This window comes from Jatropha curcas, chromosome 3 (assembly GCF_041381405.1).
Source record: "Jatropha curcas cultivar XTBG-Jc1 chromosome 3, XTBG_Jcur_1.0, whole genome shotgun sequence".
NCBI classification, from domain to species: domain Eukaryota; kingdom Viridiplantae; phylum Streptophyta; class Magnoliopsida; order Malpighiales; family Euphorbiaceae; genus Jatropha; species Jatropha curcas.
The window spans coordinates 22,809,484-22,835,976 of record NC_143153.1 but is presented as its reverse complement, the minus strand read 5'-3'; the positions used below and the strand labels follow the sequence as shown (position 1 = coordinate 22,835,976).

The 26,493-nt window shown below is 30.0% G+C and overlaps 2 pseudogenes; both read left to right on the top strand.

Moving 5' to 3' along the window:
* The first annotated feature begins 1,395 nt into the window (after positions 1-1,395).
* LOC119369083 (uncharacterized) lies at positions 1,396-5,193 on the top strand (annotated as a pseudogene).
* Positions 5,194-15,288: 10,095 nt separating this feature from the next.
* LOC105629615 (uncharacterized) lies at positions 15,289-26,428 on the top strand (annotated as a pseudogene).
* The last annotated feature ends 65 nt before the right edge of the window (positions 26,429-26,493 follow it).

Here is a 26,493-nt window from a genome sequence, read left to right as displayed (position 1 = left end):
ATACTAACATTTTTCAGAACTAAATTTAAGAAAAAAAATAAGAAGGAACTAAATTTTTTTTTTTGGAAAAAACGTATGTTACTTATTTTTTTGAATATAAAAGAAAAATAAAATTAATTTTTCTCTATAAATTTATTTTTATAGGTTTTTTATTTTTTCTAATTTGAAGAGAAAATTATGAGAATTTTTTCCCTTATATTCTTTTTTTATTTTCAAATAAAATAGTTTTGCTTATTACTATTAATTTAGTTTTTTTTCCTCTTATATGATGTTATCTGAAAATATAAAATATCTTATCTTCTTACAATTGTTGTCCATTACAAGTTATATTCTTATATTTATGCCAAATAATTATTCTCCTTATACATGACAATTTAAAAAACTTAGACTTGGTTGTCATTTAAGATAGATTTCTCTACTTTTATATATTATATAGATAAGAGGGGACTAAATTTTTTTTGAAACAAATTTTTTTTTAACTGAGTATGAGCCATCTTCAGGCTTATTTTAGTTTAATCTTAAAATATTATCTTGTAGCCTTTGATTTTCATCTGCTCAATACCAAGTTGATTTGAAGGACACAGAATCTACCAAGGAGCAGGTTTTGGCTTCATTGCAGGCAGAGAGCCAGTGGAATTGGAAACTGACAGCCAATCAATATTTTGCAAATGCTACTGTAGTTTCAACAGTTTTTATTATAAACATTTTATTCATTTCAATAATAGTAATTAGACATTTTAAATTTTTTATTTTATTATGGTTCTGCATTTGGGTAATTTTTATTTTATTTTAGTATGAAGTTGCTATTGAAGGTAAGACCGGTAAAGAACATAAACTAGCAAATAAAAAAAAAAAAAAGACAATTATTACATATTTAGACATATACAGAGACAAATAAAAAACATAAACTAATAAATAGTTATCAAATATAACGAGTGAAAGATCTCAAAATTCATGCCAAAAGACAAAATTTGATGAAGTAAAATTAAATATAAATTTGACTTAAATTTTTTTTTATTTCCCCTGTAAAATTGGCCCCCTCTAATTTATTTATTTGCTTAATGGATAATTTGATGATGAAGTCTATATCTAATTCTGATACTTTGATCAAAATGAGCATATATAACATATCAATTATCAGACCAATTACAAAGTTTTAAAGCACACCAATTGCTTGAATAATGCAAACAGTAATAAATACTTGTACAAGATAAAGGAATTGTATACAAAAGGAAAAAGAGAAGTTTTAATACTTTTCAAAAAAATTTGTATTCGTTGACTATTTATTTTCCAAAAAAGAAATTAGTTGAAATCTGGTAGGGGCAATTTTGGGTTTTGAAGAAGTAATCATATTTTGGGTCTGGTTTCATGGTGGGTGACCCGATCCAATCGAAAAAATTAGGTAATCAAATTAGACTAAACGAGAGCAAAAACTATTTCCTTTCAAAAACTGTTTACGCAGAGGAAGATAAACTGCTTCTCTTTCGCTTTGTGCATAGGCAGATAATCGATGATGTCTACTAGCAGCGGGAGATGCCTTTCTGTTTTTCGGCTTCGTCGGCCAATGGATATTTTTGGTTCCGTTTCTTTTAGTAGTTCTAAAAGCAGTACTCATTTGAGAGGTAAAAGCAAATCTGATTCATTCCACAACATTGATGATTGTTTAGCTTCCTTTAATTTGATGCTTCATAGTAATCCTCCTTCCACTATTAAGGAATTTAGTAAATTGTTCTCTGCACTTGTTCGAATGAAACATTATGCTACTGTCATTTCTCTCTCTAAACAGATGGAAATGTTTGGAATTTCACATAATATTTATTCTTTAAGTATTTTGATTAATTGCTTCTGCCATCTAGACCATGTCGATTTTGGGTACTCCCTTATCGGTAAAATCTTCAAACTTGGTTTTAAGCCTGATATTGTAACGTTTAATACCTTAATCCATGGGCTTTGTAGGGAGGATAAATTTGGTGAAGCTGTGGATTTGTTTGATGATATTGTTGAAAAAGGGTATCAACCCAATGTTTATACCTATACTGTGATTGTGAATGGTCTGTGTAAAATTGGGAAAACCACTGTGGCCTTTGGTGTTCTGAAAAGAATGGTCGACGAAGGTTGTGAGCCTGATTTGGTGTCATATAATGCTATCATTGACAGCCTCTGCAAGGATAGATTTGTTACCGAGGCATTAGACCTCTTCTTGAAAATAAAGAGCGAAGGTATCTTGCCTAATGTTGTGACTTACAGCACCTTAATCCGTGGTTTATGCATGTCAAGCAGATGGAAGGAAGCTTTTATGTTGCTTAACGAAATGTTGAGAGCGAACATCACACCAAATATAATTACCTTCAATACTTTGGTTGATGGACTTTGTAGGGAAGGAAAGGTTTCAAAAGCTCATGGTGCAGTTAAATTGATGATGCAGAGAGGAATAGAGCCTGATTCTATCACCTATAATTCATTGATGGATGGATATTGTCTACACAACCAAGTGGATCAAGCTAGAGAAATTTTTGACCTGATGGTAAGCAAGGGTTGTACACCTGATGTTTTTACCTACAACATCTTGATTCATTGTTACTGTAAGAGAAAAATGATAGATGAAGCAATGCGGCTTCTTGATGAAATGCGTCGCAAAGGCTTGATGGCTAACCATGTCACTTATAGTTCTCTTATACGTGGCTTGTGTAAAGCAAAGAGCCCTTGTGCTGCACATAAGTTTTTCAAGGACTTGTGTGCGAGTGGCTATTCTCCCAACGTGGTGGTGTACTCGGTTTTGATAGATGGCTTTTGTAAGCATAGCTGTCTTGATATGGCATTGGATCTATTTCATGAAATGCAAAAGAAATTATTGAAGCCTAACCTTATTGTCTATAGTACTCTAATTGATGGTCTGTTCAAAGCTGGAAAGGTTAAAGATGCAAAGGAATTGTTTTCTAGACTTTCCATAGAAGGGTTGCATCCCGATGTTTTCACATACACTATAATGGTCAAAGGACTTTGTAAAGAAGGATTATTAGATGAAGCATTAAAGGTTGTCAGGAAAATGGAAGGGAATGGTTGCTCACCAAATGATTGCTCTTATAATGTGATTATCAAAGGATATCTCCGACACAATGATTTGTCCATGGCAACAGAACTAATTGATGAAATGGTTGGCAAGGGGTTTTCTGCAGATGCGACTACTGTGGAGTTGATAGTAAACAATGATCTGCTTGTGAAAAAGCTACTAAGCTGCTCTAAAAGTTCTCAAGGTGTAAAGTTGAAGTGAGATTTTAAGAAAGAACAATTGTTATACAGTCACAGGAGTTGTTGTTCTGTTTTGGGTTATATGACTTAAATTTGTCTCTATTTTCTGCAATTCAATATTTATATTTGTATCAGACTTCTATGCTGCTGGCCTTGGCAATAAGTTGTAATACTAATTGTTTTTGTTTGCTATCAATAGAAAAAAAGTGGCAGTGTTTTTTCTTTTCACTTGTTAAAATCTGCTGTCCAATTTTCATTGCAAAAGCTTGTGATAAATTGGCAAATTTTTTGTTGCAGGCTTTTACAATGAAATTTAGACTCTGAAATGCAGGAGATTGTGATCTAAATCTTCTAGAAGCTAACGTTGAGAAGGAAATTTTGGAAGCAAATTAGCAATATTTTTTGCCATCTCTGACTAGGAGGTATGAATAAGCTGAGCGATTCCTCGAGTATCAGAACAAATCCCAGTCACATTACTACAAGCTGAAAACGACCCCAAAATCGGCCGATTCGCATTCCTATGAACGCTAAGTCGTTCCCAAAGCCTCCATGTCTATTAACCCATCATCATCAGTACCAATCTCTATCACTTCAGCTAAGCTCTGCCGCCATGAAAAGAATGGTCGAGGAAGGTTGCCTGTCTGATGTGGTGTCATATAATGCTATCATGGACAGCCTTTGCAAGGACACATTGGTTGCTGAGGCATTAGATCTCTTCTTGAAAATAAAGAGCGAAGGTATCTTACCTAATGTTGTGACTTACAGCACCTTAATCCGTGGTTTGTGCATGTCAAGCAGATGGAAGGAAGCTTTTATGTTGCTTAACCAAATGTTGAGAGCAAACATCGCACCAAATATAATTACCTTCAATACTTGCGTTGATGGACTTTGTAAGAAAGGAAAGGTTTCAAAGGCTCATGGCATAGTCAAATTGATGATGCAGAGAGGACTAGAGCCTAATATTATCACCTACAGTTCATTAATGGACGGATATTGTCGACACCATGAAGTGGATCAAGCTAGAGAATGTTTGACATGATGATAAGCAAGGGTTGTGCGCCTACTGTCATTACCTACAGCATCTTGATTCATTGTTACTGTAAGAGAAAAAGGATAGACGAGGCAATGCGGCTTCTTGATGAAATGTGTTGCAAAGGCTTAATGCCTAACGGTTTCACTTATAATTCTCTTATACATGGCTTGTGTAAAGCAAAGAGCCCTTGGGCTGCGCATAAGTTTTTCAAGAACTTGTGGGCCAGTGGCTATTCTCCCAACGTGGTGGCCTACTCGGTTTTGATAGATGGCTTTTGTAAGCATAGCTGTGTTGATATGGCATTGGATCTATTTCATGAAATGCAAAAGAAATTATTGAAGCCTGACCTTGTTGTCTATAGTAACCTGATTGATGGTATGTTCAAAATTGGAAAGATTAAAGATGCAAAGGAATTGTTTTCTAGACTTTCCATAGAGGGGTTGAAGCCTGATGTTTTCACATACACTATAATGGTCAAAGGATTTTGTAAAGAAGGATTACTGGATGAAGCATTGAAGGTTTTCAGGAAAATGAAAGGGAAGGGTTGCTTACCAAATAGTTGCTCTTATAATGTGATTATCCAAGGATATCTCCGACACAAAGATTTCTCCATGGCAGTAAAACTTATTAATGAAATGGTTGGTAAGGGGTTCTCTGCAGATGCCAGCAGCATGGAATTGGTAGTCAATTTAATTTCGAGCGAGAAAGATTCCGCTTTTACAAAAGTTGCTAAGCGGCTCTAAACGTTCTCAAGGTGTAAGTGCAAAGTGAGATTTTAGCATAGAACATTTGTATTATAATTGCCACTTGTTAGTTAATATTACAGTTTCACACAAAATGATAAATTGTGTAATCAAATGACACCATTGTCATTCTCTTTAGTTTAGTATGAAATAAGCTTAGTTTCGTTACAGCCAGACAACATACATAAAATAGAAACAAAATTTTAAGATTTTCTCATAATGTCATGAGATATTCTTTAGGCTCAAATTATTCAGATTTATTTTTGATCTGCATTTCAAACTGCTCTTTTTGGTCTACAGATACATTCAAGTTATGGATTTTCCATAAGAAGATCCTTCGGTCCTGAAACCTGCTTGATCTTTTGTTCCTGGCAATGGACGTTTCCTTTGCCTATAATTTGGAGAAAACTCACTAGGTAGCTTGTGTTCTGTTTAAACTGTGTTGTTCATTAAACAGACAAGCGGTAAATGCATTGTTTCAATTTCCAATTAACTTCCATCTCAGCAGGACAGAAAAAGTTCAAATTCTGCAGATGCGATCTACTCCTTTCAAAGCAAACAGGAAAAGAGAGAGATGGAAATCCTAGTACAAAAAATTAATCTCCTGCACATTACATGAAGGTGAGGATCCTTCTTTCAGCTGTTGATATTCAAATTTCAAGCTTATCAAATAATTTTCACAGGTCCTTTTCTGCAACAAAAAAAACCAAAATCAGGCAATATATGAAAAGTGAGATAATTGTCTTGTGATGCCATAAGAATGTCCGGTCCTCAATAGCTCTGGCCATTTTACCTGAATATGATGGAGTAAATAATTCCCATTATAAATAAATAACTTAGCACATATACAGAGTATAATAAAAATAAAACCACATAGCTCCATAATAGGCTTCGAACTTAGCTTGCATAGTAGAAGACGATACTATTGTCTCATTTGTCTGCTTAGCACTTTTCCAAGATATAGCTTCGCCATCTAACATAAAGATTAGTCTATTGGTGGAACTATGGACTCTGGTCTAGGCAAGTATTTTTCGTTAAGGATATACTCAGATGTGGCTTTCAATCATCTAAATATCTCTAACAAAACTAGAGTGTGTATATGCTAATAATTATGGGTGCTCAACTTTTTTGTATGTAACATATAATTTGTTTTTCTTTAATCTTTTATTTCAAATAAGAAAATAAGATAAATTTGCGTAAAATCCACCAAATTTATTGAACCGACACAACCAAATATATTCAATTTGATTCTATTTTATTGATAGTTTGATTTCGGTTTGGTTAAAAAGAAAAAAATTTATAGTTGAGAGAATGCACATCTGACATCCTTTGTTAAACAAGTCCACACATCTTATTTAACTAGAAGCACATACATATCTTAATGCTAAAGCTCATGTCTTAGTATTTGATCCGATTTTGACGAGTTGAGAATTTAGACAACATTTTTACTTCTCACGGTAGATTAAGATTCAACAACCTGTTATTTGTCGTTTAATTAATATTGTAAAAGTATTAAAAATAATTTCTTTTCAAAAAAATGATAAATATATCTTTCTAATATAATTATTATTGTATATTTAGCATAGATGTATATTTCTTATTAAGTGGAAGTAAAATTTATAATTTATAATTTTTTTATTTTTCAAAATAAAAAATAAAAAAAATATATGTTTTTAACATTAAACAAGTATTTAAATAAGTCTTGATATTAATTGTAAAATCATAGTCAGAGTTAATATAAAACAGATTCAAATAATAAAAGTGAATTTTCAAATAAATTCAAAATGGATTTGAGTTGTTAATTTATAATCAGGTTCCCATCCAAATAATGCATTTTAAGCAAAATAAATAAATTGGTTTGTTTGAACCAAATCAATTCAGTGATTTAGGTCGATTTTGTTTGGTTTATAGGTTTTTCACTGGTTTTCAGAAAATTCAATATAGTTTACGAGTCCTGTAAAGCAATAAATAATTATTTTCCGCTGAATTTCATTGGTTGAAATTTACAATTAAATTTTTAAATGAAAAAATTTTGAAAAAGACTTTCCGGGTCGTTTCACTATTGGTAATTAATAAATTAAAAAATGTATATTTATAAGATTATAATAAGTTTGACAATTTTGTTTTACTTTCTTGAAAATAAAAAATATATTTTTCTTAAAAATGACTTAATCTTTCTTTGATTAGAAAAACATTTTTCGTTAATTATTTTTCTAAACATTGTAAATAACAGAAAATCATGAAAAATATTTTTTTATAAATTTATATATATATGTGTGTATACGAAAGCTGAAATAAAGAGAAAATCTCAAACTATTCCTTTTTTTAGCATTCTATTTTTCTTTGTTTAGAAGTTTTTCAAATTTTTCTTTATTTTTCTGTATCATGATTGGACAACTTAAATATATTAATTAATATTGACTACAAATTATCCATATTGAATTATTTAAATTGTTGAGTTTTATCCTCCTAAATGGTCGAGTTTTATCTACCCTAAAACAATTTATTTGAATTGTTTTATCTACTTTAAAATACTGTATTTGAAAACATAGTTTATCTATATAAATGTACATAGGAGAAATTTTTGTTCCAAATACAGTAATATATCTTCTGGTAGTAAAAAGGTTTTATTTTTGGTTTATATTAGTGTTAAAACTCGCGCGATGCGCGGAGCAATATTAAACGATGAAATATTCTCTTATCACATCATTCAAAAATAACAAAATTATATAACAATATGATCATGAAATGCATTACAAAATTGTATATCATTAAGATATGCTAAAAAAAAGTTACAATGTTAAGATATATCTTCTTAAGTATCAGTTTTTTACCAAAGTATGCAATATCAAAAGTCATGCATGGCATGACCTAGGGTGTCAAAATGGGTTGCGTGTTAGGTTCGATATGGATTCACCTAACATGCGACACAATTAGAGTCAACCTAAACATGATCAATTTAATAATTGTGTTAAATTTATCAACACAAATACGATACAAAAATTAGGCAGGTGACACTAATACGAAAATTAGACGGATGACACGAACACGATATGGTTAACCCATCCAATATCATAATTAGTTTACGTGAGTCGTGTTGATTTGTATATGACCAACTTAACCTACTTATAATATTTTTAAAGTTAAACCTATTTAACTCCAATCATATTTAAGAATAAATTTTCATACATAAAATGCATAAATTTTTCAAGATTCATAACTAAAATAAAAAAGTAATACAACAATAAAATTTAAATAGATTTTAGTTAGAATATTTATATTCAACACTAAAAGTACTTCTTTACTCTTAAATAAACAGGTCACTAGCTCAACTCACGTGTTAACTCGCGACACGACACGTTTGTATTCGATTAGGAGAGAGATAAATGTAGGGAAAAATATTAAACAATATATAATATTTGATTGTAATTTAAAATATTTTGATTAGAAATTTTTTAATTCTTTTAAAATTTGGTTGTACTTTTTTATAAATTGATTATTAAATATATATTTACATATAATTAAGCCGTTGAGAATTATTAATTTTTTATTTTATTTTTTAGAAATATATTTATTTTTAAATTTCTATATTCTTTATTTCCTACAATTTTGTTTATATAAAATTGATATTTTATTAAAACTAAATTTTTAAATAAAGACGTGTAGATAATTAAGCCTTTTAAATTTTATAAATTTTAATTTATTTAAATGTATTTTATTTGAATAAATATATATGATCAAGGAATTTGAAAAAATTTATATTTTGACTTTCAAAATTATTTTTAAATATTTGATTTTTTTATTTGATTGTGATTTAAAAGTTTTTATTTTAGAAGACGGAAAGAAAAGAAAAAAAATTTATTCTTTATTTTTAATATTATTTTTTCTTTATATTTGTATAATTTGATTGGATATATTTTTTCAATTTTGGTTTTAGTCTTTTTTTTATCAAAATAAAATTTCATTAAATCATCACCTTTCCAGTTAAAGGAGAGGCAATTTTTAAGATTCAAATTGGTATTTTTTTTTTTAAAGTAATTTGTTTCTTATTATATGTTGCCTTTTGGAAATAAGTTTATATTTTCCATTTTTTTTTCCATTACTCAATCAATGTTAACTACTATCTCATTCGTTCAGTAAGAGATTTGTATCTCCATTATAATAAATGGATAGCCTTTTAATAATTAAATATTTTTAATTTCTATCTCTTATATCCTAAATTTGTTTGATTCGAAGGAAAATAATATTTGGCAAATTGAAAAAAAAAATAGAACTATATATTTCTATTTTGGGTCACCTTTTTGGGTTTTAAGGATTCGCGTATATGAATATGTTCATTTTTCTAATACACTAAGTTGTATACTTACTACAACTAAAGTAGTTACCACTAGCATTTTGGCTCATGTTATTTTTTTAACAATTCAAATTATTTTTTCGTTTCTTTTCTTTTTATATGGCCAAATACGTATATTGTCAATTGAACTATGACAAATTAGCCCTACTGTACTTTCAACTTTGCAGGAGACCAATTATATATTTGAAGTAGAAAATTTTACATTAAGTAAACACTTTTCCATGCTCGCAAGGGCACCTATATAGCAAAGAAGATGGGTAGGATAAATCAACAGAAATGGGACCCAATTTCATTTAGCATGAGCAATTTTAGAAATAAAAAAAGTAACGTTGTTTTATTTTTTAAAAAAATAAAATTTTGTTTTTAAATAGCTCTAAATGACGACATTCGAGCAAGCATCGCCCGACGATCCTAAAGCCAGAGAGAAGATCTTCAAGACGAAGTGCGCCCAATGCCATACCATCGAAAAAGGTGCCGGCCATAAACAAGGACCTGATTTGAATGGGCTTTTTAGGAGACAATCTGGCACAACTGCTGGATATTCCTACTCTACAGTTAATAAAAACATAGGTGTGATTTGGAGCGAGAATACATTATATGATTATTTGGTTTGTGATTATCCGGTGACCACCATTTACAAGTACTTTTGAAGGAAAGTGTAGCTTCTGTGAAGGAAAATTGAAAACAACAAAGTTGATATTTAAGAAATAAGGCTCTAAACCTGAGGAAGTGGCAGATTGATAGAGATGGAACCTATCGTATTGAAACTAAAATTACATCAATTTTTTTATATCCTTTTGTCTTTCTCCCTTGGACTTTTTAATTTGCTAATCCATACATAACAAGTTTCACTATCATTACTCACTTTTCTTATGCAAAAAGGGCAACATTTTGATTTTTGAGAGCATATAATGACCATTGTATTAGCTTTCTTGAGTCTCTCATCTAATGTGGAAAATCTTCTCATACTCACCAAAACTCCTAATTTGATCTTCATTTATAACGTGTTGAATTCAATAAATTAATGTGTTTGCAGGTAAATTATCGTTCCATTAATGGAGACGAGTGTTAAAAATGCCACGAATGTAGAGCAGGCTTTCATGGCAATGGCCGTTGATATCAAAAAGAGATAGGGTTTTCGAATGTCATTATCATTTCTCTATATTTCGTATTATAAATGGAAATGTTCTATTTTTTGCTTAATGCGATTGTTGTTTCATACGCAGAGGAAGAGAGAGAGAGAGAGAGAGAGGGGCATTTGGTTAGGGATTGGTGAGGTTATTTTTTATTTTTAAAATTGTTGATGTGTAAATAAAATTGGGTCTTATTTTATTTACTTATCCTACTCAGCTTATTTGTAATACATGCGCGGTTGCCAATGTCGGAAGGTGTTTACTTGGTGCAAAATTTTTGACTTCAGGTACATAATTAGTTCTCGGCAAAGTTGGGAGTACCGTAGGGTTAATTTATCAAAGTTTAGAGGGCAATCTATGTATTTGGCCATTTTTATATTATATACACATAAAACATAAAACATTGCATTATTAACAATGAATTTACTACTTTTAATGCTCCTAGTTCTTTTATGACATGCGTTGCAGGTTGATTTTGCTCGTTATATATTCGTTTCATTTTTTTATTTATATAATATTAAAGTATAAATTCTTATTTAGATTAAATAAATATAATGAATATTTTTTTAACATGTATTACAATGTAAAATCTAATTGAAAATAAAACAATAATTTTGCTTCCCTATTTAATAAAAAAAACATAATGTCATTAAATAACTAAAAATTTGCATATACCATGTTGCAAAATATTTTATAATTTGACAATATTATGACATATATCTAAGGGAAAAATTATTATTTCATCCCTGAGGTTTACCATAATTATTTAAGTAGTCCTCGACATCTATATATATATTTATAACGTCCCTGAGGTTTGCCACCGTCATATTAATTGGTCATTCCGTCAAAAAAATACACTTTTTCCATTAATTTTGAGAGGAAAAGACGAAATTATCCTTTGAAAAAATAATTATTTCGTCCCTGAGATTTGCCATAATTATTAAGTAGTCCCCAACATTTATACAAATATTTATAACGTCCCTAAGGTTTACTTCCGTCGTATTAATTGGTCCTTCCATAAAAAAATACACTTTTTCCGTTAATTTTGAGTTGAAAAGACGAAATTATCTTTTATAAGTTTTTATTGACATTATTGTCAATCCTTTTCCTCTAAAACACCTAAAACTGAAATTTTCACCATCTTCCTCAACCCAACGCGGTCTTCATTGCCACCACCGTGTCTCTGTCAAGTATCATCTCCATAACCAGATCACCAACAAAACTAAAAGGGAAAATAATTATTTCGTCGCTGAGGTTTGCCATAATTATTTAAGTAGTCCACGCCATTTATACAAATATTTATAACGTTCCTGAGGTTACTTCCGTCATATTACTTGATCCTTCCGTCCAAAAATCACACTTTTTGCTGTTAATTTTTAATAGAATGACTAAACTACCCTAAATCCTCTAATCAAGGAGAGAGAGATAAATGGATGAAGGGTGATGATGGCTTGATTGAGTTTGGATGTTGGGTTTTAGTTTTGGTGATGATCTGGTTATGGAGATGATAGTTTTCATTGACACGGTGGTGGCAATGAAGATCGCGTTGGGTTGAGGAAGATGGTGAAAATGTGAGTTTTAGGTATTTTAGAGGAAAGTGATTAATAATAATGTCAATGAAAGGATAATTTCGTCTTTTCCACTCAAAATTAACGGAAAAAATATATTTTTTTTATGGAAGGACCAATTAATATGACGGAAGTAAACCTCAGGGACGTTATAAATATTTGTACAAATGTCGGGGATTACTTAATAAATTATCATTATTATTATTATTATTATAGATAAATAGATTATAAATTATAGATAGATATCATGAAATATTGAAAATTTATTGTAAATTAATATTTTTTCTATTTGACAGTCTTTAATACTTCGAAATTTTAATTATTGCATTATCTCTAGATATTTAAATTTTATAATAATCTATACTGACTGATTTTAAATTGATTGATTTTTTGATGATAAAGTCTATATCTAATTCTGATAGTTTGATCGAAATGAGCACACAGTACTGAATCATACATATATAACATATAAATTGTAAAGTTTATAGAGGTTGATAATAGAAATAACGCTTAATGAATTTTCTAAAAAAAAAAAATATTTGTCATAATATTTGTTTTGATTTATATTATTTTTCTGCTTTTGATATCATTTTTGTCCAATGTAGTGGAGCTCCCAATATATTATCATGTAATAGATTTAAATATGTGAAATAATATAAAATAGTATAAACTATTTAATTGATATTTGGATAAATTGGTAAATTAATTTTAAAAGATTAAAAGTCTAGCTCTATGAACCATCAACTTTCACCCTACAGTTGATGATTAAAGGGAAAAAAACTTATTCGTCAAGAAATAAATTTTTTATTAATTTAACTACTTTGAAAATTTAATTAGATTAAACTTTCTAATACAATTTAGATTTAAATAGAAAATTAATATAGCCAATCAAAATTAAAGTCCTTTATTTTCAACCAATAAAATTAAAGTTCTGAAAATATTTGAAATGTTTAATTATCTATATCTATTTGTTTAAAAAATAATTTTAATAAATTATATCTAATCAATTAATAAAATGTAATTTTCTAATTGATAATTACTAAGGTTATTTTAGGATATTCAAATTTCATCGAAGGGGTCATATATATATATATATATATATATATTTGTTCCAATATACTTGGATGTTATATTTTCCTGTATATGCACTCTTACTTCAAAATAATATAACAGTAGTTCGAATCTACATACTATTTTGTTTTTTACAATGGGGTTAATTATAATTTTAGTGTCTCAATTTTCAAAAATTTTCTATTTTAGTGTCTCAATAGAAAATGTTTACAATCAAGTATTTAAACTCTAAAAAAATTTTCAATTAGGTGTCTTGGCTTACGTAGCAAACTGGAAATACAACTAAGATGACAGGTAGTGTTGAGTTGAATTTCTAAACTCAAATCCATTAAAACTAAGAGGAAATTAAGAATCGTATAGTTCAAATCAAATCGAATCCAAAGAGAACCAAACCAATATATATAATCATCGTTTAAGGTTTCAGAAAAGGACTGGATTAATCCTTGAATTAAAATGAGAATGAGAACATGATTATCATAGTCTACCTGATATACAGAATAAAGAAGACAATTAGTATATACTCAGACACATACCGAGACAAATAATGAATATAAACTAGCAAATAGTTATCAAATATAATAGGCGAAAGATCTCAAAATACATGCCAAAAGACAAAATTTGATGATGTAAGATTAAATATAAATTTGACTTCAATTTTTTTTTTTTTAATTTCCACTGTAAAATAGTCCCCCTCTAATTTTGGAGTCTAATTCCAACCTTAATGGATAGGTTGATCATAAAGTTATATCTAATTCTGATAGTTTGATCAAAATGTCAGTAAAAGTATACATTAGTGCATACATGTCAATCATCAATAATGTATCCATTGATATGTTATAATGTATAAAAATTAATAAATATAAAAATTGTGATATTTTGTAATTAATTTAAGTGGATAACAATGGTTTTATGTGTCACCATATCTGAACTCAGAATGATATTTAAATAAAATTTTTAGAGCAATGAATATCTTATATATGACAAATGTAATATAATCGAAAAACATGTAAAAAATGGGCTGGACTGAACTATCATGTATTGGAAATTACACGAAAATGTTTGGGCTCAATTTCGGTCAGGTTTCATTTGGGCCATACTAACTATGAGATCGGATGTGGTTCAAGAACATTTTCTTTCTTTTTTTTTTTTTTTTTAATTAAGGGAGAGAATTTTTTCATTCTCTTTCTTCTTTTTCTCTTTTTTTTTCTTTTCTTTTTACCCCTTGATTGGAAAGGAGATGAAGGAAAATATTAAAGGAAAGAAAATAATAGAAAAATAATGAAAAATAAATAAACAATAAATGAAATATTATTTCGTCCAATATTTTCCTTCTCTTTCTCAAACAACCATAGAAATTTTCGATAGTTATTTTCACTCTTTCAAAAAAATACACCCATCCAAACAAAGGATACATTATATATGTAGTTAATATTTTATTTTAACTACAATTAAAGTAATGATAAAAAATAAAATATACATGTAAATATAAAATAAAATTACACTTAATAAATATGAGTAAATTGAAAAAAAAATATTAATATACTCTCAAAGTTATAAATAAGCACTTAAATGAAATAAAATAAAATAAAATGTCTCCTTTTTGATATAAATATGCTCTCTTATTAATAATATAATGCTTTTATGGTCACCATTTGATAGCCCTTAATGGAGTCAAAATGATTGTCTTAATAAAAAGAATCTTTCATTTAACTAAATTCTTGAACCACAACTGCATCATTTAATTATAATCACTTTCATTTTGTGGTACTTGAAATCCTAGGTTTAAATCCAAGGTTTAATTTACCTAATAAATAAACTATTTCCTTGAGGTAAATTTAACGATTAGGAAATTTTAATTACAGTTAGTATTGAACTTAACAGCGTTTATTTATGATTATTGGTGGTTTTGTAAATATTAACAGTATTTTTATGGTATTATTGATATTAAATTTTACTGATATGTAGACATTAATGTTAGTTAAAAAAATTATATATGATAATATATCAATCATCAGACCAATTGCAAAGTTTTAACACATACTTCAGTAAAATTACACCACACCAAGAAAGAAATTAGTAGAAATATGGTAGGGGCAATTTTGGGTCTGGTTTCATGGTGGGTGACCCGATCCAATCGAAAAAATTAGGTAATCAAATTAGACTAAACAAGAGCAAAAACTATTTCCTTCCAAAAACTGTTTACGCAGAGGAAGATAAACTGCTTCTCTTTCGCTTTGTGCAGAGGCAGATATCGCTGATGTCTACCAGCAGCCGGAGATGCCTTACTATTTTTCGGGTTCATCGGCCAATGGGTATTTTTGATTCCGTTTCTTATAGTAGTTTTAAAAGCAGTACTCATTTGAGAGGTAAAAGAAATTCTGATTCATTCCACAACATTGATGATTGTTTAGCTTCCTTTAATTTGATGCTTCATAGTAATCCTCCTTCCACTATTAAGGAATTTAGTAAATTGTTCTCTGCACTTGTTCGAATGAAACATTATGCTACTGTCATTTCTCTGTCTAAACAGATGGAAATATTTGGAATTTCACATGATATTTGTTCTTTTAATATTTTGATTAATTGCTTCTGCCATCTAGACCATGTGGATTTTGGGTACTCTCTTATCGGTAAAATCTTCAAACTTGGTTTGAAGCCTGACATTGTAACGCTTAATACCTTAATCCATGGGCTTTGTAGGGAGGATAAATTTGGTGAAGCTGTGGATTTGTTTGATGATATTGTTGAAAAAGGGTATCAACCTGATGTATACACCTATACTGTGATTGTGAATGGTCTGTGTAAGATTGGGAAAACCACTGTTGCCTTTGGTATTCTGAAAAGAATGGTGGAGAAAGGTTGTGAGCCTGATGTGGTGTCATACAGTGCTATCATTGACAGCCTCTGCAAGGCTAGATTTGTTACTGAGGCATTAGACCTCTTCTTCAAAATAAAGAGCAAAGGTATCTTACCTAATGTTGTGACCTACAGCACCTTAATCCGTGGTTTGTGTATGTCAAGCAGGTGGAAGGAAGCTTTTATGTTCCTTAACCATATGTTGAGAGCAAACATATCACCAGATTTAATTACCTTCAATATATTGGTTGATGGACTTTGTAGGGAAGGAAAGGTTTCAAAGGCTCATGGCGTAGTCAAATTGATGATGCAGAGAGGAATAGAGACTGATGTTATCACCTACAATTCATTGATGGATGGATATTGTCTACACAATGAAGTGGATCAAGCTAGAGAAATATTTGACCTGATGATAAGCAAGGGTTGTACACCTGATGTTTTTACCTACAACATCTTGATTCATTGTTACTGTAGGAGAAAAAGGATAGGTGAAGCATTGCGGCTTCTTGATGAAATGCCTTGCAAAGGCTTGATGCCTGATAATTTCACTTATAGTTCTCTTATACGTGGCTTGTGTAAAGCAAAGAGCCCTTGGGCTGCACACAAGTTTTTCAAGGAATTGTGTGCCAGTGGCTATTCTCCCAACGTGGTGGCGTACTCGGTTTTGATAGATGGCTTTTGTAAGCATACCTGTCTTGATATTGCATTGGATCTATTTCATGAAATGCAAAAGAAATTATTGAAGCCTAACCTTATTGTCTGTAGTACTCTAATTGATGGTCTGTTCAAAGCTGGAAAGGTTAAAGATGCAAAGGAATTGTTTTCTAGACTTTTCATAGAAGGGTTGCAGCCTAATGTTTTCACATACAATATAATGGTCAAAGGACTTTGTAAAGAAGGATTATTAGATGAAGCATTAAAGGTTTTCAGGAAAATAGAAGGGAATGGTTGCTCACCAGATCATTGCTCTTATAATGTGATTATCCAAGGATATCTCCGACACAATGATTTGTCCATGGCAACAGAACTAATTGATGAAATGGTTGGCAAGGGGTTTTCTGCAGATGCGACTACCATGGAGTTGGTAGTAAACAATGATCTGCTTGTGAAAAAGCTTCTGAGCTGCTCTAAAAGTTCTCAAGGTGTAAAGATGAAGTGAGATTTTAAGAAAGAACAATAGTTATACAGTCACAGGAGATGTTGTTCTGTTTTGGGTTATATGACTTAAATTTGTCTCTATTTTCTGCAATTCAATATTTATATCTGTAACAGACTTCTCTGCAGCTGGCCTTGCCAATAAGTTGTAATACTAATTGTTTTTGTTTGCTATCAAGAGAAAAAAAAGTAGCAGTGTTTTTTCTTTTCACTTGTTAAAATCTGCTGTCCAATTTTCATTGCAAAAGCTTGTAATAAATTGGCAAATTTTTTGTTGCAGGCTTTTACAATGAAATTTGCATCTTACTCTTTAAGTTGAAGACTTTTTTTGAAAAAAATAAATTAAGTTCAATTCTTTTTTAAAAAAAAAAAAATTAAGTTGAAGCATTTTTTAATTTTTTAAGAGTTTTTTTTTAAATTATTTCATAAATTTTTAAATTTTAAATTTTGAAAAAAAAATGTTCTCTACTTTTTTATTTTACAATTATGCGATTTGCTAAAAAACCAGTCAGAGAATCGGCCGGAACTGTCAGTTTTAGAACTGTTAAGGAATTAGAATAGAACCGTAACCGTTCGGTTCCAAACCATAACCGGAACTGTCAATTTTCGGTTCGAATCCAGTTCTAAATTTTTGGAACAAGAACAGTTGGTTCTGGAACTGCTTCCAGTTCCAGTACCCTGGCCAGGTCTAACTTCAGCTAAACTCTGCCGCCATGAAAGAAGGTTCGAGTGGTGCTCAAAAGGTCCAATAAAGACAACCCACCTCTCTTCATTGCTAAGGCATTTTATTAGCCTATCTCTCATAATCGATGGAACGACAATGCATATTGCTAAGGCATTTTATAAGCACTCACGCGATGCGTGGAGCAATATTAAACGATGAAATAATATTTTATAACATAATTGAAAAATAACAAATTTATATAATAAAATGATTATGAAATGCATTATAAAATTGTATCTCATTAAGATATGCTAAAAAAAAGTTGCAATGTTAAGATGTGTCTTTTTAAATATCCTGCCAAACTTTTTATCAAAGTATGCAATAGTAAAAATCATGCATGACATGACAGTTTTTACAAAAACGTTTCATATAGACTTCACAATGTGTTTTATTGTTGAGAAAATTTTGGTGGGTAAAATTAGAAAACTGGAGTCTAAAATTTATTAAATAAACTTTTACAACATTTTCCTTATTTATTTCTTTTCTTTCCTTTTTATCATTCTATATGTCAAAACCGAACCGGTGGGAACCGGAACCAGTCCAAATTAGAACCGGAATCGGTGGCTTATGGTTCGGTTCTAGTTCCACCAATTTTGGAAATGTGAACCAGCGGTTCCCAGAACCGTCCGGAACAGACGGTTTTTTCAGCTAGTTACAACCGACGATTTGAACCGGCGATTCCAAGTAAATTTTGAATATTAAGTTGGAACAAGCATTTTTTTTCAGATAGTTTTTGAAATCCCCAAATTACCCATCCTAAAAACTAAACACGGCTAATTTCAAGGGTATTTCTGGAAAATTGATTTTTTGGATTTATTATAAATACCTCATTCCATTTACAATCCTCTCATGCAAAATAATCTCTACTCTACAATTTTCTAATTTTCATTCATATATTATTGTCCAAAATATTCAAATAATTTCTTCAAAATCCAATCTCAAATTATTTGTCCAAATTATTGCGAATTAATTTCTTCAAATTTTAATCTCTAATTATTCTCTCTAATTTTTTTTATTCAATTTTCCAAGTTACATATTATTTTCCCGTAATGGCAAGTAGAGGAAACTTAAGTTCCGCTAAGGGCAAGAGAAAGATTGGAGAAAGACAATATTCATTTATCCTTACAAACGATATCTTCGATTTCACTCTCGACTAATATAAATAAATTAAGTTTAAGCATTTTTAAACAAAAAATAAATTAAGTTGAAGACTTTTTTTTTAAAAAAAAAGATTAAGTTCAAGTCTTTTTTTTTTTTTTTTAAATTAAGTTCAAGTCTTTTTAAAAAAAAGTAAATTAAGTTCAAGAATTTTTTAATTTTTTAAGAGTATTTTTTTTATAAATTATTTCATAAATTTTTAAATTTTAAATTTTCAAAAAAAATGTTCTCTACTTTTTTATTTTACAATTATGCGATTCGCTGAAAAACCGATTAGAGAACCGACTGAAATCGTCATTTTTGAAACAGTTGAAGAACCAGAACCAGAACTGTAACTGTTCGGTTCCAAACCATAACCGGAACTGTCAATTTTTGATTCGGTTTCGATTCTAAATTTTTTAAACCGGAACAAGTGGTTTTGGAACCGGAACTGGTGATTCCGGAATCGTGGCCAGGCCTAACTTCAGTTAAGCTCTCCCGCCGTGAAAGAAGGTTCGGGTGGTGCTCATATGGTCCAACAAAGGCAACCCACCTCTCTTCATTGCTAAGGCAATTTATTAGCCTATCTCTCATAATCGATGGAACGACAATGCACATTGTTAAGGCATTTTGTTAGAACCCACACGATGCACGGAGTAATATTAAACGATGAAATAATCTTTTATAACATCATTCAAAAATAATAAAATTGTATAACAAAATGATTATGAAATGCATTACAAAATTGTATCTCATTAAGGTATGCTAAAAAAAAGTTGCAATACTAAGATGTGTCTTCTTAAGTATCCTGCCAAGCTTTTTACCAAAGTATGCAATAGCAAAAGTCATACATGACATGACCTAGGGGTGTCAAAATTGGTTGCGTGTTAGGTTCGACATGGATTCGCCTAACACGTGACATGATTAGGGTCAATCTTACGACCAATTTAATAATTGTATTAAATTTATCAATACAAACACGATACGAAAATTAGGCAGGTGACACGAATACAACACGTATAACCACCGAATATCATAAGCAGCTTAAGTGAGTCGTGTTAACCCATATACAACCCTTGTAACCCGCTTAATATTATAAACAGATTAAGTGGGTCGTGTTGACCTGTATACGACTCATTTAACCTGCTTATAATATTTTTAAATTTCAAACTATTTAACTCCAACCATATTTAAAAATAAATTTTCGTTCATAAATTTTCTTAAATCAAGGGGTCACTTGTCTAACCCGCGTGTTAATTCGCGACACGAGACATTAATATTCGCATCATAAATGGATGACTCGTTTATGATACGAACTCGTTTAACCTCAACCTTAATCTATTCATTTCCCATGTTAGACGATTTGTGTTTGCGTATTATGATCTATTTTGACACTCCCTAGTATGACCTGCATCAGGGACATGCCTAAAAAATTGGTTGAGGGGGCCCAATTATAAATTGAAGAACATTATTGGAGAAAGAAAATAAAAATCCATTGAAAATTTCTAATCTTCTATTCATTGAAAATTTTGTGCAGCTAATATGATAAAAATTAAAGACCTTAATTACAAAAACGTTTTATATAGACTTCACAACTTATTTTATTGTTGAGAAAATTTTGGAATGTAAAATTGAAAAACTTGAGTCTAAAATTTATTAAATAATTTTTTACAACATTTGCCTTATTTATTTCTTTTCTTTCCTTTTTATTATTCTATATGTCAAAATTAAATTTTTCTCTTATTAAAAGAATAGAATTTATGTAAGTTCATAGTTAGGTTATTTTTTCAGTCAATGCCATAAAATTTCCATTAGAAATGACCATCTTTTTACCAAAATTAAAGTTATAGAGTTTAAAATTGATAAATAAAAATTTAATTTATGCATTCATGGACTAATTTATGCATTTTACCAAAAATATTGAATATTTAAATTTTTTTTTAAATTTCAAAGGGGCTCATTGCCCCCTTGGCACACTCTTGGATCCTTCCCTGACTTGCATCAAAAAATACACACACTATTAATGTATTTTTTAATAGTGATATCAAATTTTGAGAATTTAACTAATTGTATTGAAATAAGAAATTAAGTATTTTTTATTTTATGTTTATAATTTATTATAAATAATTATTTATTTATTCAGTATAGAGTATCTTAAGCGTGTGGATATCTTACTTTTTTAAAAAATTATTCATATCGCGTATGTTCCTATTTCTCATGTCTCATGTCCATGGAACCTAGTTTTTAGTATATGAGACTACTCCATAAACTAAGCTAATCAACCAAGGTTTTTTTTAATACCAAGAAAAAATGAATTGTTTTTTTTAAATTTGTTTTTGTTTCTTTTTTTTATTATTGAATGATCAGAAAAAATAAGAAGGAACTAAATTTCCTTTCAGAAAAAACTTCTATTATTTATTTTTTTGGATATGAAAGAAAAATAAAATTAAGAGAGGAAAGAAAACGCAGAGAGTAAAAAGTTTCAATGATCAATTTTCATCAAACCGTAACTCAAAAAAGGAGAGAGATTTTATTGAATTAAAAAACTCATGAACATGGAATAAAAAGAAATTAGGTCTGGCCAATTCGTTGAATACTAACATTTTTTAGAACTAAATTTAAGAAAAAAAATATGAAGGAACTAATTTTTTTTCGAAAAAAACTTATGTTACTTATTTTTTTTGGATATAAAAAGAAATAAAATAAATTTTTCTTTATAAATTTATTTTTATAGTTTTTTATTTTTCTTCTAATTTAAAGAGAAAATTATGGGAATTTTTTTTTCTTATTTTTTTTAATTTCCAAATAAAATAGTTTTTGCTTATTCCTATTAATTTAGTTTTTTTTTCTTTTTTTTCTCCTATATGATATTATTTGAAAATATAAAATAACTTATCTTCTTACAATTGATGTCCATTACAAGTTAGATTCTTACAATTATGCCAAATAATTGCTCTCTTTACCCATATCAATTTGAGAGACACTTGGCTGTCACAAGGTAGACTTCTCTATTTTTATATATTATATAGAAAATAAGGTTTTTTTGGAATAAATTTATGTTACTTTTTTTTTTTGGATATAAAAGAAAAATAAAATTAATTTTTCTCTACAAATTTATTTTTATAGGTTTTTTATTTTCTTTCTAATTTAAAGAGACAATTATATAAAAAAAAAATTCTCTCTTACATTCCTTTCTTATTTCCAAATAAAATTGTTTTTGCTTATTAATATTAGTTTTCTTTTCTTTTCCTTTCTTTTTTTCTTCCTTGTATATGACATTATTTGAAATTATAAAATAATTTATCTTCTTACCATTATGCTAACTAACTACTCTTCTTACAATTGATAATTTTAGAGATTTATACTTGACTATCATTTAAAATAGACTTGTTTGCTTTTATATATTATGTAAACGTGCAACACCACATCCTTATATTCCAAATCTAATAATATACCTTCCAATAGAAAATTGGAGCCCAACACAAATCATGGTAGGTTTCAATTTTATTTTTATTATTTATTATTTTATTTTTGGTTTGTATATGAATGGTGTATTTGAGCTGATTATGAATCATCATCAGGCTTATTTTAGTTTAATCTTAAAATATTATTTCGTAGCCTTTCATTTTCGCATGCTCAAAACCAAGTTGATTTGAAGGATATTTAATCTTAAAATTTTATACTTTCATTAATTTTATATTTCATTCAATTTCTCACTCTTTTACGAATTTATAGAACTTGATAAATAAAGCGTATTAAATGGAACTTTGATAAATAACCAAGTCCCTTTGTAAACACACAAAAAAAAAAAAAAAAAAAAAAGCTTACTAATTTATTAATTTATTAATTTAAAAAAATGGAACCAAGTTCCTTTTTCTTTATTTATTAATTTAATAAAATATTATAAGTTATGGACTGGTTCCGTGATGTTGTGACCCGATCCATTCACCATTGAACCAAAATATTTGGTGAGATTACGAGAGCAAGATTCCCTTTAGCCAATTTTCCGACTGGTTCTTTTACGCAGAGGCAGATAATCGATGATGTTAGCTAGCAGCCGGAGATGCCTTACTAATTGGCTTCGTCAGCCAATGGGTATTTTTGGTTCCGCTTCTTTTAGTAGTTCTAAAAGCAGTACTCATTTGAGAGGTAAAAGCAAATCTGATTCATTCCACAACATTGGTGACTCGAACTCGAAATATTTGGAACTCAATAAAATATTATCTGCACTTGTTCGAATGAAACATTATGCTACTGTCATTTCTCTGTCTAAACAGATGGAAATGTTTGGAATTTCACATGATATCTATTCTTTTAATATTTTGATTAATTGCTTCTGCCATCTAGACCGTGTGGATTTTGGGTACTCTCTTACGGGGAAAAATCTTCAAACTTGGTTTTCAGCCTACCATTGTAACGCTTACTACCTTAATCCATGGGCTTTGTAGGGAGGACAAATTTGGTGAAGCTGTGGATTTGTTTGATGATATTGTTGAAAAAGGGTATCAACCCAATGTTTATACCTATAATGTGATTGTGAATGGTCTGTGTAAAATTGGGAAAACCACTGTTGCCTTTGGTATTCTGAAAAGAATGGTGGAGAAAGGTTGTGAGCCGGATTTGGTGTCATATAATGCTATCTTTGACAGCCTCTGCAAGGATAGATTTGTTACTGAGGCATTAGACCTCTTCTTCAAAATAAAGAGCAAAGGTATCTTACCTGATGTTTGTGACCTACAACACCTTAATCCGTGGTCTGTGTATGTCAAGCAGGTGGAAGGAAGCTTTTATGTTGCTTAACCAAATGTTGAGAGCAAACATCACACCAAATATAATTACCTTCAATACTTTGGTTGATGGACTTTGTAAGGAAGGAAAGGTTTCAAGGGCTCATGGCATAGTCAAATTGATGAAGCAGAGAGGAATAGAGACTGATGTTATCACCTACAATTCATTGATGGATGGATATTGTCTACACAACCAAGTAGATCAAGCTAGAGAAATTTTTGACATGATATAAGCCAGGGTTGTGCTCCTACTGTTGTTACTTACAGCATCTTGATTCATTGTTACTGTAGGAGAAAAAGGATAGATGATGCAATGCAGCTTCTTGCTGAAATGCCTTGCAAAGGCTTGATGCCTAATAATTTCACTTATAATTCTCTTATACATGGCTTTTGTGAAGCAAAGAGCCCTTGGGCTGCGCATAAGTTTTTCAAGGACTTGTGTGCTAGTGGTCATTCTCCAGATAATGTAACCTACTCAATTCTGATAGATGGCTTTTGTAAGCATAGTTAGGCATGGCCACCGGTTCGGTTCTAACCGGAACCGAACCGGAACCGAACCGTACTGTAGACGAACTAAAACCGGACCGAAACCGGCGGTTCAAGGGCCGGTTAAGGTTCATGTGAATGTTAAAAAATGAACCTGAACCGGCCCGGAACCGGCGGTTAACTGGAGGTTTCGGTCCGGTTCGAACCGGATTCACAAATAAAATTATTTATTGCAATAATGTGAAAAAAAAAACATCATCATTTTGGTTTAAAAAAAGGAAACATCATCATTTCACTTTTTTTTTTTGAAAGCTCATCATTTCACTATTTCATTAATTCACCGTTTGAACTTGTTTTACAAATACATATTTTTTTTTTTAACTATACAATTAACAATTTACATAAATATAAGGTTCAAACTTCAAAGTTCAAACGGATATATTTATAATTGTTTTATTATAATTTAATTAATTATTTATTTATTTATTATAATTTACTAAATTATCCAAAAATATAATTGTTTTTTTCTGTTATAAGGGACAATTTGGGAAACTACATAAATGAAAAATATGTATAAATATGATGAGTTGATTATTTTTTTTCACAACCAATTATATTCTATCTCTCCTCTTCTCTTCATAATATTGCTTTATTTTCATACATCTAATTCTAAATTCCATTAATTTCATATTCCATTTATTCATTTTTTTTCCATAATTCCATTTAAAATTATGGCACACAATTCACAAAGCTCCAAGGGAAAGCAAGTTGCTCAAAGCGTGGAAGAAATTGATTCAAATGATCCATTGATTGATTTTTCACCACAAGAAGCAATATCTCCTAATATTTCAATAGGTAAACCACCAAAATCAGATATTTTCAAGAAGCACTTTGCAAAAATTGTTCAAGATAATAGAGAAATCAATGCGGTTCGATGTAATTATTGCAAAAAAGAATATGCATTCAAGCTTGGAGGAGGATATGGCGCTCTCAATAGGCATTTAAAATCACATCATCCAAGTGAGGTAGGAATGGATGTAACTCAAAGTCAATTATCGTCATCAAGATATAGTGATCCTAACACTCCTCTATTTAAATATAGTGATGAAACTAATAAAATTGAAATGGCTAAAATGGTTTGTATGGAACGATTATCTTTTTCATTTGGTGAAAAAATTGGATTTAATATCTATTCAAGAGGATACGTAGGCAATTAAATTAAAATTTTTCAATTTTAATTTAATTCAAGCCCAAAATAAAAAAATTATAATTTTCTATATTAGTGAGTTAGCAAAATTTGTAAATTTAATGTAATAATAGTTCTAAGTTAATAGAAGTTTTTGTTTTAACATTTTATAATAATTTATTTAGTTAATAAAATCTAAACATTTTAAAATTATTATTCAATTATGAATTCGGAAATCGGAATCAAAATTTTATTATTTTTAAAAAAATTTGCGTAATGCCGGAACCGTATCGAAACCGTAATTCGAACCGTCGGTTCACCGGAACCGTGTCGGAACCGGAACTGGACCGGAACCGGAGGTTCAAGGGTCGGTTCCGGTTCAAAATTTTAAACATCTCGAACCGACGGTTCAGTGAACCGGAACCGGCGGTTCACTGAACCGGCCATGCCTAAGCATAGTTGTCTTGATACGGCGTTGGATCTATTTCATGAAATGCCAAAAATCTTATTGAAGCCTCATCTTATGGTCTATAATAACCTGATTGATGGTATGTTCAAAGTTGGAAAGGTTAAAGATGCAAAGGAATTGTTTTCTAGACTTTCCATAGAAGGGTTGAAGCCTGGTGTTTTCACATACACTATAATGGTCCATTGACTTTGTAAAGAAGGATTACTAGATGAAGCATCGAAGGTTTTCAGGGAAATGGAAGGGAAGGGTTGCTTACCAGATAGTTGCTCTTATAATGTGATTATCCAAGGATATCTCCGACACAAAGATTTCTCCATGGCAGTACAACTTATTAATGAAATGGTTGGTAAGGGGTTCTCTACAGATGCGACCACCACAGAATTGGTTGTAAATTTAATTTCGAGCAAGAAAGATGATCCGCTTTTACAAAAGTTGCTAAGCGGCTCTAAACCTTCTCAAGGTGTAAGTGCAAAGTGAGATTTTAGGATAGAACATTTGTCATATAATTGCCACTTGTTAGTTAATATTACAGTTTCACACAA